This window comes from Furipterus horrens, unplaced genomic scaffold (assembly GCF_987537825.1).
Source record: "Furipterus horrens unplaced genomic scaffold, mFurHor1.1.pri manual_scaffold_4, whole genome shotgun sequence".
NCBI classification, from domain to species: Eukaryota; Metazoa; Chordata; class Mammalia; order Chiroptera; family Furipteridae; genus Furipterus; species Furipterus horrens.
The window spans coordinates 23093612-23109878 of record NW_028327174.1 but is presented as its reverse complement, the minus strand read 5'-3'; the positions used below and the strand labels follow the sequence as shown (position 1 = coordinate 23109878).

The following is a 16267-nucleotide window of genomic DNA, read 5'->3' as shown; positions in this document are numbered from 1 at the left end:
TTTTCTGATAGAAGGGAAGTCTCATTCAAGCTTAATGATTTGTGCACAAACAATGGCTTTGTCCTTTCGTTTATATTTCTGCAAATTGAACGAGCTATAGTTGTATTCAAAAATTTTTACACAAACACATAAAAGTCTACAAAAGTTTTGTGTGTGGTTGTGCAGTTTACAGACCAAATGGAGGCTACAATCTAGTTGTGCAGTTTCTTAGGGTAAGTGGAGGCTGAAGTACAGCCCGCACGTAGTCCCCTCGTCCGTCAGGCCTGCTCCTCAGTCAGGAGGGGACCCTTTTTCTTTGCACTGGGTACTAAGGGGAAAGAGGTTTGCTGCCCTAAAATATGCCTTTTTGGTTATTTTAAGTTGTTTTTTTGTTTCTTTCTTTTTTTTTTTTTTTAATTTCTTAACTGTTTATCAAGAGAAACTACTTCTTAGCTCAAATACTCACATTTCATAGTTCAGGAACACAGGTCAGTGACAAACTTCCATGTAATTCAACCCAAAGAAATCGTTTACATTCCAAGACCACTTTGCCCTCTGAAAGATACCAGCCTTCCTCATCTCCTCAGACTCTTTCATGGAATCATAATTTCTGTAGGAATCTGCATATGCCTTCTTTCTTGGTTCAGCCACAGCAAACTTACAGAAAGCTGCAACCCCCAGGGATACAATGATGGCTCCCACAGAAGAAACTGCAGATGCTTGGCCAGAAGGCCAGGCATCTGAGCTTTCGTCAAAGCACTGGAAACTATGGTTGTGACACTCCTCAACACCCACATCCTTCCTGATGGAGAAAAGGACTCAGGCTGGTTATTTTTAGGAAACAAAAGATTCAGAATAAAACCTTTGACCGTCTCCACTTAACTGCCTAAAAGAATTTAGACAGTCCCTTCCTTTCTCTGTGGTTCTTTCTTTCTGCCTTTACTTATACCCTGTCATACCTCTATCCTGCAACAGCTTTCCTTTTACCTTCTTCATCATCTTTCTTCATCTTTTGCCTAAATGTTCTCAAGCTTATTCTCTTCTCTTGATGATTTTGCCACTTCATTGCTGGGACCATGACAACACTTCTAGGCCTAACTAAACACATCAATCCACACCTCACTTGACTAGCCTCAGTGAGAGCTAGGGCAGTCTCATTTTCAACAGCAACAAACCCATAGTACCAGGAAGGATGCCTCAGACTGCAGTGGTTCTCAACCTTCCTAATGCTGCGACCCTTTAATACAGTTCCTCATGTTGTGGTGACCCCCAACCATAAAATTACTTTTGTTGCTACTTCATAACTGTAATTTTGCTAGTTATGAATCGTAATGTAAATATCTGATATGCAGGATGTATTTTCATTGTTACAAATTGAACATAATTAAAGCATAGTGATTAATCACAAAAACAATATGTAATTATATATGTGTTTTCTGATGGTCTTAGGGCGACTCCTGTGAAAGGGTCGTTCCACCCCCAAAGGGGTCGCAACCCACAGGTTGAGAGCCACTGCCTCAGAGATATGCACTGCCACCTGGTGGCCAACTGCTAAAGCGATCTGGCTACACCACGATGTTATGAGCTCCAGCAACTGGCCTGTACGTGGATTCACACAAGCACTAGATGTGAGCAGAATCCACAGTGTTAGCTTCGAGCAGAATCCACAGTGTTAGCCTCCTTTTCCTTGGAAATAGCATTTTCTCTGGCTGAAAATATCTTCCAAATCTATTTCTCTCAAAAATGTTTTCATTTTTCGGACTCCAGAGTAAATGACACTTTCCACAATCCCCTTCTGATCTTCCGCGTTAGGGTATCTCACTTCTTTAAAAGTACTGCAGTGTGGGTTCAGCATTTCATTTGCACCTCTTATCTCCTGGGTCACTCCTCTCATTCCCTGGAAATTTTAAAACCTGATTCATTCTCTTAGCCATACCATCTTTACTGTAATCATTCTTTGTGACTTTGTCATCCATGGAAATAATTTGTCCCATACGCTGGCCTCTCAGTTTCCTGTCCACTCATTTCAAACCATCTTGTTTTTTGGTTAACTTCAGTAACTTATTCCCATGGTGACATGCTCACCCTGGTCATTAATAATAAATGTTCTCCTTCCAAAAGCTCTATTTCTTGCATCTCATACTGATCATCAATCACCTCCTCTCCAAAATGTGATAGAAGTAGAGTCTCCAGCCTATTAACCCTATAAGTTTTTCACTGTCCATCACCTTTCTTCAGTTTTGACTTTCCACATCACCCAGCTTAAATGAAATTCTTTGATTCATCAGTCTAAACACTTATTTGCATAAACTTGCAACTCCATGGCACTTCTTTCCCTCTTGTATTCCTTGGTAAAACCCAACCCTTGGTTAGATCCAACTCTACTAACTTGGCTTATACTCACTAACTATATAACTAAATAAACAGAGCTGGAAAAAAGTCCACAAATGTGCTAAATGGTCTCATTAAATTTAGATGATAATCTCAAGTGGTCTCTGAGCACTGCAAAGTTCTGTTTTGCCAAATCAACTCATTCCTTATTCTCCAAGAAAACAATTTCATACCTTTTCCTCTCCTCAAATTTCTAAGATCTCTTCCTTTTTCACTTTTAGATAAAAATCTCATTTATTTCATTGAAAACCTAGAGAGAAATTTCTCATCTTCCTACTTCTAATTTGACTATCAGTATCCACACATTCAGGTTCCCTCCTGTTGAAATGCATAACTTGCCTCCTACACTCAACTCACTGACAGCCAACCCACTAGAGAGGTGAATCCCTTTCTCTCACCTTTCTTAAGAATTTTGTCCTACAAATCACTGAAAGAGTACACATCATAAGCAAAATACAGAGAAGTTCATGGCCAAGCAAAGAAAGGAAAAGGAGCAGAATGAGGTTGAAGAAAGATGTTCTTGGTTACTGGGATGTAGGGGAAAAAGTCATTAGAAATTTGGTTGGGTCCAGTTGGTTTGTGTATTTTTGTTATCACTTAATTTGTAAATTTTGTTTGAGGAGCAAATATTTATTTTTTATAACTTTCTGATTGCTCTTGATGTACAGGTTGATGGGTAAAGTATGACGGGTTGGATTTTTATATCAAATCATCAGGCATGGAGAAATATCTTTTAGAAGTGTTAAAATAATTGTTCTTACTATATATTTAAAATACAAAAAAAAAAAGATAGAAAAAAAATTTTGTCCTAAAAGTTTCTTCCTCATAGCATTAAAGTTTCCCTTTCTGCCAGGTCCGTACCATAATATGTCTTAACAAGACCTTCCCTTAGATAACAATAAAATGCAGAAAAACTGATAGTTCAGGCAAGGTAAGATTCTAAAGGAGAATCTTGCAACACCTAAAAGATTCTATTTTTTTGAAGCAGAATGGTAGGTATCAGGAGTTCATTTTAAAATTTCTTGTCTTTTTCACAAAAATGGTGCTGAAAACAAAGAAGGAAGGCCTTTGCCTTTCCCAAAGTTGAAGCCAAAGCAAAGGTTGAAAGTCCAGAAAGCAGTACTGAAAGGTGTCCACACACTGCAGCTCCGAAGGCAATCTGAAGATCCTCAGGAGAGCGCCCCAGGAGAAACAAGTTTGACCACTATGCTATCATCAAATTCGACCTGACTACCAACAGAGTCAGCCATGAAGAAGAGAGATAACAACACACATGTGTTCATTGCAGATATCTAGACCAACAAGCACCACATCAAACAGGCTCTGAAGAAGCTCTATGACATTACATGGCCAATGTCAACACCCTGATCAGGCCTGAGGGAGAGAAGAAGGCATATGTCTACTGGCTCCCGACTGTGATGCTTTGGATGTTGCCAACAAAATTAGGATCATCTAAAGTGAGTCCAGCTGAATAATGCTAACTGTGAGTTTTCTCCATAAAATAATTCTTATAATACATATATATTCCTTCATAAAAGTGAAGGAGCCCTGGCTGGTGTGGCTCAGTGGACTGAGCACCAGCCTGTGAACTGAAGGGTTGCTGGTTCGACTCCCAGTCAGGGCACATGCCTGGGTTGCAGGCCAGTTCTCCAGTTGGAGGCATATGAGAGGCAACCAATCTCTCACATAACAATGTTTCTCTCCCTCTCTGTTTCCCTCCCTTCCTCTCTCTGTAAAAATAAATAAAATCTTCCTTTAAAAATGAAAGAAATACTTGTTCTCTTGATCTTAATTCCCTCTAAAGATAAGCACCCCATATCTGTGCTCCAATTAAAGTAATGTTCCTCAGTGTGCTCTCCCTCTCAGAACTACACCTGTGCCTTTCCCTCCCTCCCTCCTCCGCCCCCACCAGGTGTGCTTCACCTTTCCTTTTTTTTATCTTAAATGTCAAAGGCCCTTCTTTTGCCTCTGTAACTTGTTTCCTTAGCCCGTTTCTTCTACAGCTCACTTTTACTACCTCTGTAACTTTCTAAGTAAACTTTCTCTTATAATTTGAAAAGAAAAAGTCAATATCTTCCAATTCCTTAACCCATTCTCTATTAAACTTTCTCCAGTTAAGCTTTCGTACCACCTTGTCTGTCCAAACTACTCCTGTCAAGAAACTTCATCTTTCCAAATCCAATGATTAATTCACTATTACTTTTTTATTCAATCAGTCAAAAACATATGGTAAAATGGATCACTCCCTCCTTGTACAAATAAATTTCTTTCCTTGCTTTTGATATACCAATCTGTTTATCTCACTGTATTTTCTCAGCATGTCTAACTGCTGAGTGTGCCCAAGGATCAATCTTTAAGACTCTTCTATATATACTTACTCCCTGGGCTCTTCTCCAGGGCCCTGGCTTTAAATATCACCTCAAATATCATTTTGGACCTGCTCTCTAAGCTGCCAACTTGGATGTCTCCACATGGAGATAAATGGGAATCTCAAACCCAGGAACACTCTAGGCTTTTGGTCTATTTCTCCACTAACTTGTTCTTCCTCCTCACCTGCATAAGCCAAAAACAGAGAATATCAATTTCTATATCACCTGCAAGCTCCATGAGCAATTCATTAGCAAGTCCTGTCTGCTGAATTTGACCACTTCTCCTATCCCCGTTACTACCATCTTTGTTATCTCTGACAATACAATAGCTAGTAGCTAATCTCTCTGCTTCTACATTTATCCCTATAGAGTGTTTCTTCAACCAATAGGAACAGGGATCTCCTAAAAATATAAACCTGCTCTTATTTCTTCCCTGGTCAAAGCCTTTCTAGCGGCCTCCCATCATATTTAGAAAACAATATAAACATCTCATCATGGACTCCTAGGCCTTACATGACCTGACTCTGAGCTGTTCCCCCAACCTCATTTCCTACCACTCCTTCCTTGCTGTTGTCTGAGTGGTCCATCAGCCAAATGCAGCCTACCATTTGTTTTATGTTGTTGTTTGTTGTTTTAACTTTGTATTTTGAGGTAATTAGATTCACATGTGGTTATAAGAAATAATTTGGAAATATTATATATACACAGATCCCATATACTCTTCACCTAGTTTTCCAATGGCAATATGTTCCCAATTTTATATGCACTCATTTGTTCAGTTGTATGCAATTTTATCACGTGTGTAGATTTACTCATATGACCACCATTAAAGTCAAGATACAAAACTTCTATCAGAAGGATCCTCCACCCCCCCAAAAAAGAGGGTCCCTCAAGTTTCCCTTTTATTTATAATATTTTAAATGATTTTAAGATATTTTATTTATTTTTATTTTCAGGGAGAGAAGGGAGGGAGTAAAGAGAGAGGGAGAGAAACATCCATGTGTGAAACACCGATGCTCAGTTGCCTCTCCCATGCCCCTGACTGGGGACCTGACCCGCAACCCTGGCATGTACTCTGACCAGTTCGCAGGCTGGTCTCAACTCGCTGAGCCACACCAGTTAGGGCATCAAGCTTCCTTTTTATAGCCAGTCATCTTCCGGCATTCACAGCCAGTGGCAACCATTAAACTTTTCTCTATCTCTATAATTTTGTCATAAAAGAAAATGTTACATAAATGGTACCTATCTTAGTTTGGACTGCTGCGACAAACTACCATAGACTGCATGACTTAACAATCAGTTCTCATGGTTCTGAAGACTGAAAGTCCGAGATCAGGGTGCCAGCATGGTTGAGTTTGGTGAAGGTGCTCTTCCTGGTTTACAGGCAGTCATATTATTGTAACTTCACAAGGTGAAGACAGCAAATTAGCTCTCTGGCCTCTTCTTATAAAGGCACTACAGTAGTCCCCCTCTATATCGCGGCTCACTTATCGCGGCCTCACTGTATCGCGGGATTTTTTAAAATATTAAATTTAATTATTTATCACGAATTTTTTGCTATATCGTGGGATTTTGTGGTACTGTATACATATGTTGTTAAAGTTACATAGGTTTAAGAGTGTAGAATATGTTTAAGAATATAAGTAGTGTTTATAAAAGTGTGGAAAATGTTAACAAGGGAGTGGGAAAGGTTAATAAAGGACTGGGAATGATTTATAAGTGTGTGGGAAGGGTTTATAAAGCCTTAAAATATATATAAATACTAAAATAAATGTAAGGTTCCTACTTCACGGATTTTCACCTATCACAGGGGGGTCTAGAACGTAATACCCGTGATAAGTGAGGGAATACTGTAATCTCATTCACGAGGGCTCCACCTTCATGACCTAATTATCTCCCAAAGGCCCAGCCTCTAAATGCTATAATGTTGGGGATTAGATTTAAATATATAAATTTGGGGGAACACAAACATTCAGTCCATAACAATATCATATAATATTCTTTTTTGTTTTTCACTCAGCTTAATTCCCTTGAGATCTATCCAAGTTGTTTTATGTATCAATAGTTTGTTCCATTTTATTGCTGAGTAGTCTTCTATGGTACGAATGTACTATAGTTTGTTTTACCATTCATCTGGTAAAGGACAATTGGATTGTGTCCAGTTAGTTCTTTGCTATGACAAATAAAGCTGCTGTGAACTCTCAAGTAGTGGTTTTTGTATGGCTATGTTTTTATATCTCTGGGAGTGCAATTGCTGAGTCATATGGTAAATGCATCTTTTATAAGAAACTGTCATACTTTTTACCAGAGTAACTATAGTATTTTACATTTCATCATTAATGTATGAATAACTCAGTTTCTCTGCATCCTTGCCAGCAAATGGTGTTATCATTATTTTTCATTTTAGGAATTCTGATAGATATGTAGTTACAGTCAAACCTCCGTTCTCAAACGTCTCCCATCTCAGACAATTCGGTTCTTGACCAAGTTTTCACAGAAATTATGTCTTGGTTGTTGAATAAAACTTCGGTTCTTGACCTGACAACACTTTCATGCTGATAGCTGTATGATCAGTCACACATCTCTCAGGCGACAAAGGAGAGAATGCATGAGTTATGATTTGGTTTCTGAACAAATCACTTCTGGAACAGCCTTCCAGAACAAATTAAGTTTGAGAACTGAGGTTCTACTATATATCCTTTTGCATTTCCCTGGTAGTTGATGATACTGAACATCTTTTCATGTGCTTTTTTGTCATCTGTATATCTTCTTCAGTGAAATGTCTGTTTATGCCTTTTGCCCATTTTTAAAAAAACTATTGAGGCTTTTACATAATAGTTTCATTGAGATATAACTCACATAGTACACAATCACCATTTAAAGTGTATAATTCAGTAGATATTTTTTAGTATATTCACAGTTATGCAATCACCACAACAATCAATTTTGGAACACTTTCATACCATGCCCATTAGTAGTCACTCTCCAATATCCCCTAAACTGCCAGCCCTAGGAACCACTAACTGCTTTTATCTTTATGGATTTGCCTATTCTAGACATTTCACGTAAATGCAATCATATAATAGGTGGTCTTTTGCAACCAGCTTCTTTTACTCAGTATGTTTTCGAGGTTCATCTATGTTATAGCATGTATCAGTATTCTTACTTCTTTTTATTGTTAAATAATATTCCATTGTATGCAATCATCAGATGATTGACATTTGGGTTGTTTTCACTTATGAATAATACTGTTATGAGCATTTAAAGTACAAGCTTTTGTGTGGAGATATGTTTTCATTTCTCTTGGGTATACACATAGTATTGGAATTGCTGGGTCATATGGTAATTCTATTTAACCTTTTAAGGTATTGCCAGACTAATTTCCAAAGTGGCAGTACTGGTTTACATTTTTACTAGCAGTGGATAGGGTTTCAATTTCTCCAAATAATTGCCAAAACTTTATTAAAATTTTTAAAAATTTATTGATGTTAGAGAGAGAAAGGGAGAAATGTCAATTTGTTGTTCCACTCATTTATTCAATCATTGTTTGTTTCTTGTAATATATACCTTTACTGGGGATCAAAGCTGCAGCCTTGGTGTATTGGGATGACTCTCTGACCAATTGAGCTACCTGGCCAGGGCACCTTGCCAACACTTTTCAATGTCTGTATTTTCAATTACAGACCACTTAGTGAGTATAAAGTAATGTCTCACTGTGGTTGTGGTTTGCATTCCCCTAAGAGCTAGTGATATTGAGTACCTTTTCATGTGCTTATTGGTTATTTGTACATTTCCTGGGAAGCATCTACAGAGATCCTTTGCCCATTTTTTAATTGGTTTATTTGTCTTTTTAATATTGAATTGTAATAGTCTTTATTTATTCTAGATATGTCCCCTATATAATTACTTACCAAAATTATCTGCCATTTTGTGAGTTGTCTTTTCACTTTCTTGACAGTGTCCTTTGAAATACAAGTTGTTTTTCTTGGGGAGGGGGGTTGTTGTTTTGTTTTTATCATCATTTACATATATTGCAAAAATAACGCAGATTAACACAACAGTTAACTTAGCAGGACTCGGCAATGATTTAAGACTGGTTAAAAAGGGGATTATATTACCTAATTCATTTTTAAGGTCTCCAGGAGAAGGTCTGAAACACTGGAAAGCATTGAACTCTGTACTCTTGACAACAGTCTCCCATGTTAACATAAATTATCATTTTGCATGTTACTAAGCTCTGTAATGTAAAAAAAAAACATCATTCTAATTTGGACCCAACCTGTATTAAAAAAATATTGCCAGGGACCATGTTTGACTTCTGGATGGGAAATTCTACACATAGACAGCCCAGGGCCTCTGTGGTGGGTTTTTGTTTATTTTTTCCACTCTCAACCAAGGATTTTTTTTTAATTGCTTTTAGGGAGAAAAGGAAGGGAGAGAGGAACGGAGAGAGCGAAACATGATACAAGAGAGAAGCATCCATTGGTTGCCTCCCATATATACACAAACCGGGGATCCTAAGTGCCTATACCCTGGCTGGTTTGGCTCAGTGGATTGAGCGTCGGCCTGCGAGCTAAGTGTCCCTGGTTCGATCTTCCAGTCAGGGCACATCAGAGAAGGAAAACTCTGACTCCAAAAAACCTCCGCTGCCTTGCGGCATACCTCTTCAGGGGAAAGGCTAAGGGAGTAAACCCCGACAGAAAATCCGGAGCCGGAGTCCCTAAGGCGGTTTGACGTTGTAGTCAACACCGGCAACTCCTGCGGCGCACCTGAAACCAAGCTGTATTGACTCCGTCTTTCCCTTGGACCCTTCAGCTGCGAAGAGAGGGGGGGTCTGCTGCATGGGCAACAGCAGACCCTCCATATCACCCTGCCCAGGCTCTGTAGCTTCAGTTTCACTGGAGAGGACACTCCAGCGTCATCGCAAGATGTCGATTCAACACGGGAGGAGACAGATACCGTGTCACTCCCGAGTCGGACTGCACAGCCATTCTCGGCTGTGCAGATAGACTCTTAAGAAGCTACACCATCATCTCTCGAGACGGACGGGCATTAGCAACAGCAGACCCTCCATATCACCCTGCCCAGGCTCTGTAGCTTCAGCTTCACTGGAGAGGACACTCCAGCGTCATCGCAAGATGTCGATTCAACACTGGAGGAGACAGATACCGTGTCACTCCCGAGTCGGACTGCACAGCCATTCTCGGCGGTGCAGATAGACTCTTAAGAAGCTACACCATCGTCTCTCGAGACGGACGGCTGCCGACGATACCGGGGCTTGAACTTGGAACCTAGGTGTGTGCCCTGACCAGGAATTGAACCCACAACTCTTTGGTTACAAGATGATGCTCCAACCAACTGAGCCTCACTGGCCAGGGCTGGAAACACAAGTTTTTTATCTTAAATTGAATATATCTATTTTTCATTTGTTGCTCATGTTTTTAGTGTCATATCCACTGCTTAATCCAAGATTACAAAGGTTTACATCTCTGTTTTTTTCTAAGAATTTTATGGTTTTAGCTCTTACATGTATGTCTTTGATCCATTTCAAGTTAATTTTTGCATATGACATGAGGTAAAGATCAAACTTCACTCTTTTATATATGGCTACTCTGCACCATTAAAAAGACTATTCTTTTGAACTTTCTTGGTATTCTTGTTGCAAATCAGTTGAACATAGACACATGGGGTTTATTTCAGGACTCACAGTTATATTCTGTTGATTCATGTCTAATGTTGTCAATGTGATTTGTATATATTTCCTTTGTAGCCTGTCTTTTCACCATCTGCACCAGGTCTTTTGCTGAGTAAAAGCTTTTAATTTTGGTGAGGCTCAATTTATCTGCTTTTCTTTTCATGAATCTGCTTTTGATATCAAGTCTCTGTCTGTTTTTGCAAACCAAGTTTCGCTGTAACACAAACTTGCCCATTTGGGTATATAATGTCTGTGGCCACTTTAACATACAACAGGGGAGTTGAATAATTGTAACATATGGCCCACGAATCTTAAAATATTTACTATCTGGATCTTAACATAACAGTTTGTTGACCACTTGCTCTAATATGATAAGCATTTACATATGCTGTTTCCTCTGTCTGAAACACTCTTTCCTCAGATCTTCTTATTACTGGGTTCTTATTATTATTCTGGTTTCTGCTCACACTCACCTTAGAAAAGCCTTCCTTGACCACATTATTTAGAATTGTGAACCCTTTGCCAAATTCTACCATTTATGTGCTTACCTTGGTTTATTTTTCTTCAAAGAATTTATTACTTCTTTCACTAGATGATAAGCTCCATGAGGGTACTCCCTGGTACCAACAGAACCTGTCTTATAACAGCACTCAAGAACTATTGAATGAGTAAATGTGTCACAGAGAACTACCACATCTTTCCAGATAAAACAATCCTATTTATTACCCCATAAGTTATTTTATTAGAAAAACTATCCTTGAGTAAAAGAACATGTCTGATTTTCATCATGATTTGGTTTTTTTTTTTTAAGATTTTATTTATTTAATTTTAGAGAGAGCGGAAAGGAGGGAGAAAAAAAGGGAGAGAAACATCGATTGGTTGTCTCTTGCAGGTCTTCAACTGGGGACCAGCCTGCAACCTAAGCATGTGCCCTGATCGGGAATGGAACCAGCAACCTTTTGGTCCATGGCCAGCACTCAATCCACTGAACCACAACAACCATGTCTCACATCGTAATTTGTAAAAGTGATATTTATGTGCCTCCACAGTATTCTCTAGCATATCAAACTGAGGAGTTACATAGGGCTAAAGAGCAAGAAAGACTGAAAGTATTTAGATTTGTTTTCTAACTATGCACTCCTTCCTAATCTCCTCTTGAACCTGAACTGAAATCCGATGGGTAGATAATAATACAAATTATCTTTACATAGTGGGCTTTTCCTGATCCCTTGAAATCTGTTTACTAGGGGAACAATGTAGAACAGAGGAAAGGAAAGAGAGCTTTGGTATAAAAACATTGGCCATACGTTAGCTCTAGCACTCACTAGTTGTGTGACCTTAATAACTTATTTCAAGATCTTAACCTTTGATTTCAGATATCTGCCTCACAAACCAATGTATGTAAATAATAATAAATTCCCAATTATTTAACATCTTTTGTATGCTAATATGAGATAATAGAAAAATAGATATATTGGTCTCTGCACCAACATCCTGGCTCAGAGCTAAAAGCCTTATAATTTCCTAAGTGATAAGAACACTGGGAGCATCTGTTGTTCTTGTATTTGTCTTTGACCCCATCCCTGAATCAGAGCTCCTAAAACCTTTGTAAATTCCTAAGTGATGAGAGGACTAGGGCCATCTTTTGTTATAATGAGGTGACTCTGGGTGGGCTCCTGGACTGCTCCTAGATTGGGGCCGGTCACCAAAAAGACCAAGCTTGGAATTTTTAGCCTTGCCACCCATCCTCCAGAGGAAAAAAGAGGGGCTGGATATGAAGTTAGTTGATCGTGCCTACATTAAGAAGCATCATAATAGTATGGGGTTGAGAGAGCTTCCAGTCAGGTGAACAGATCCACACTGGGAGGGTAATGTATCTCATCTCCATGGGGACAGAAGTTCCTTCCAGACTTCGACCTATGTACCTCTTGATCTGGCTGTTCATCTGTATCATTTATCATATCATTTAATAAACTGGTAAACATAAGTGTTTCCCTGAGTTCTGTGAACCTCCCTAGCAAATTAAGTGAACCCAAAGGAAGGATCATTGGAACTGCCCATTTTTAGCTAGCTGGTCAGAAAGAAGCACAAGTGCTAACATGGATTTGTGACTGGCATCTGAGGCAAACACACATGGTGTAGGGGATTAGAGGGTGGAGGGCAGGAACTCTTGTGGGACTGAACCCTTAATCTATGAGATCTGACACTATCTCTGGGTGAATAGTGTCCAAATTGAATTACATTGTAGGACACCCCACTGGTGTCACAGAGAATTGCTTGGTGTGGGGAAAAACCTCCACACTTTTGGTGACGACAAGTAAAGTGTTTTGTGTTAGTAAAGGGGACTCACAAGAGAGTATAACCGTAGGGAAGCACTGGGTTTTCCCCTCCATAGGAAAGAAAAAAACGGAGTTTTTTCCTTTACACCAAACACGTTGCCAAGTGCTTAGAATACAGAGAAGGGCAAAAGTAGGTTTACAGTTGTTTGTATGGAAAATAATACAATAATTAATAAATAATAATACAAGAATAAACTCTTTCTCATATTCACATCTGTGTACCTATTTTTGCCACCTTGTATATTATCTAAATTAATTGTTACAATAATCGGTAAAGACAGATGACATCCAAAAAACCAATCATAGTATCTGGTTAATAGGTATGGAATAAGACAAATTTCCACAGCCAGTTGCATCTGGCTGTGCAAAAATGGCCTCATCAAAAATAAATTCACTGTTGCCCTGGCTAGTGTGGCTCAGTGGGTTGAGCGCCAACCTGTCAACTGAAAGCTCTTCAGTTCAGTTCCAGGTCATCTGACTGATGTTTCTCTCACACATCAATGTTTCTCTCCTTCTGTTTCTCCCTCCCTTCCTCTCTCTCTAAAAAATAAATAAAATGTATTTTTTAAATAAATTCACTGTTTTTTAATGCCAGTAACAACACCATCAGCAACCAACTTAACCTTTACTTATCTTTAATACCCACCAAAAGTCAAGGGACTCTGTCCTTTCATTTCCATATTCTTAGGATGTTTTATAGGCTTTTAAAATAAAAAGACAATGATATATGATATCTTAATAATGATAAGGTTGGCATAATTAGGAAGCCCATAAATAACAGAGGTAGATCGAATTATTAAATTAATATGTAGGAGGGGGAACTTGCTGGGAAGCTGGGGTAGGTAGGCAGGCACAGATGCTTTGCCCTTGATTGGTAGAAGGGTGAACGCATTTTAAAAAGGATCACTCTGACTAATTTCTGTTTCCTATCTTGCTCTTTCAGTGCTTCCTCTAACTGTCTTTCTAAAATAGTCTTAACAATTGTCATGTAAAAGTATCATCTTTAAAATGTGTTGACTTTTTATATTTTCCAAAAGATGTATCTTTGGCATTTTGAAAAATATGCTAAGGAAAAGCAATTGTACCCCCTACTTTTCCTACAGATCAGCTTACTTTAGTATGGACTGTTAAAAAGTTCAGGAAAAAATTTCTAACAATCCATACAAGATAGCAGTGAATTCAAGATAGCCGTGAATTCTCAAATAACAAGCTTATTTAAAATATTTCTCAATGTGATCATGTTGGTAAGTCCTTGACTTCAGGCAATATGTGATTTAGCTACCAGATGATGCCTACCCTACCCCTATCGCATTCCAAAAACTCATCTATTACTGAAAAATACCTTTCTGTGAATCTTCATCACAATGTTTTGCAAGTTATATGACTCACACTCTAGACTCTGCTCTATAAGAATAGTTTCTATCATTGTGCTCACTCATGTATTACTTGACATTACTCTTCACATTTATATGTCATGGTTATTTTCAAGGAGCTTCCTCAAGACCACTTCTGTATATTTTAACTAAGGCCTGTTTGCAGTTACAAGGCTGAACATGGGTATTCTGTCATTCTTATTATTCTTGATAATATTTAAGCACAAAACAACACATATGGCAAACACTAATTAAATGTGAACAGAAGTGTGGGATTGTACATAGGCTATTGGAGGCAATAGTCCCTCCCACCATCATTTATGTATTATTTCACTCATTATCAGGACAAGAAAAGTTTAGAAGATGATAGGTATTATAATTATTGACATAACCACACAATACTCACATCCTGTCCGTTGCTTTCCATCTCTCTGCTATACTAAGAATGGACTCTCTTTCCAATTCCTCTTCCAAGTACTGCTTCCTGTAAATTGTAATTGGCTAGTTATTTATTTGCTCTACTTAAACTCCTTAAGAGGCTGTGACTTAGCTCCCTAACCAATGGGCACACCAATAAATACTTGTGGAAGAAAGTAAAACCTCATATAACAGTAATGTCGTCTTAGATTAACTCAATTCTGGAGTCCTCAACAAAGCTCTTTCTACTTGTTCAGTAGCCAGTGCAAAGGTTGGGGGGAGGGGAGGAAGAGGGGAAAAGAGCTAAGTTTCATCTTGCAAAAACCTACAAAACTAATCTCATCTGCATAGCACTTAAACTTCTGGTAGACATCTTTCAAGGCCAACACAGTTCCCTCTTCCTCAGTCCCATTCCCTGAGCTTGGATCATTCTATGGCTTCCTCACTTCCTTCCTGTGTCTGGTCAAAAGGCACCTCCTCAGAAAGGACTTCTTAGACTTATCCCCCAATTTAATATACCAGTTCCCTCTCTATTCCCTACAATATATTTCCTTCGTAAGATTTATCACTGTCTGGCATTTTATTATATATCTATGCATTTTCTGGTCTGTCCCTTCCCTAGTAAGCTCCGGGATGGCAGGGCCACCATCCACCTCGTTCACGATGGGATCCTTAGGTCCTCGAACAGGGCCTGGGACACAGTAGGTGCTCAGGTAATAAATATTCTCTGTAATACCCTGGGGCCGCAGGACCCCCTCTGCCTTAGCGCAGCCCAACACTCAGTCACCACCCACCTCTACCTGCGCCCACCTGCCGGCCACAGGGAGAGCGCTGAGCACCCACAACCCGCACCGGGCAACTGCAGTTGGGCCCTGCGACTCCACTCAACCGCCCATCTCCGGGGCCACCCACCCCTCTCCTCCGCTTCCCCGCCGCCGCGCCCGGGAGTGACAGTGACGGCGCCGCTGCGCTTCAGCCGGCCCGCTGAGTGGCCGTTAGGCGCCGCGCTGCCCCGAAATGCCAAGGATTCTGTTTGGAATGATCCGTTGACCCGGTAGAAAAACGGGACTGGGTTTATCGGGCTCCCTCCGCCAGCAAGACGCAGGAGCTCCGGGGGTCTGAGCGAGCGTGCAGCTCGCGGGGTCACGCCCCCGCAGCCCCCCTGGATTTCTCACCTTCACACCCAACTGACCAGCAGGGTGCCTACTGGCATCCTATCCGGCGCCCCCAGTGGTGTCTTCGGGCGGAAACAGTGGGCAACCCTCTATAGGGAAGCAGCCCGGGGCCCCACCATTCTTAACGGCGCTGTTAGGAGAGCGTTGGCATTTCTGCTTTAAGAGATACCCGTCTCCCTCACCGCCTCCCCCGAATTGGTGCTCCCAGTTACCGGTGCGGGGTGGCCCAGAGTCGGGGCTGAGAAGGCCAAGGGCAGTTTCTGGTAGTCCTTTGGATCCAGTAGCTCTTGTGATGAAAACCTTCAGCCTTTTCCTCCCCTAACTGGAAAGGACTCTCGAGTTTGTGGGTTAGGAGTAATCAAGGTCGTCCTCCGCTGCCTCGTTGGTGCTGTTCAGGGGAGGGGAGGGCAGGGCCCCGGAAGACAGAACACAAAGATGTTTGGAAAAGATTGTTCTTCTTAGAACCTAAATATTTGGAGCCTCACCATGAGAGCCTGGCCTTTTTTGTAAAGAGCTGAGTCAATAGTGA

The 16267-nt window shown here is 40.1% G+C and overlaps 1 pseudogene; it reads right to left on the bottom strand.

Moving 5' to 3' along the window:
• Positions 1-468: 468 nt before the first annotated feature.
• Positions 469-776, bottom strand: LOC150011320 (cytochrome c oxidase subunit 6C pseudogene; annotated as a pseudogene).
• Positions 777-16267: the final 15491 nt, after the last annotated feature.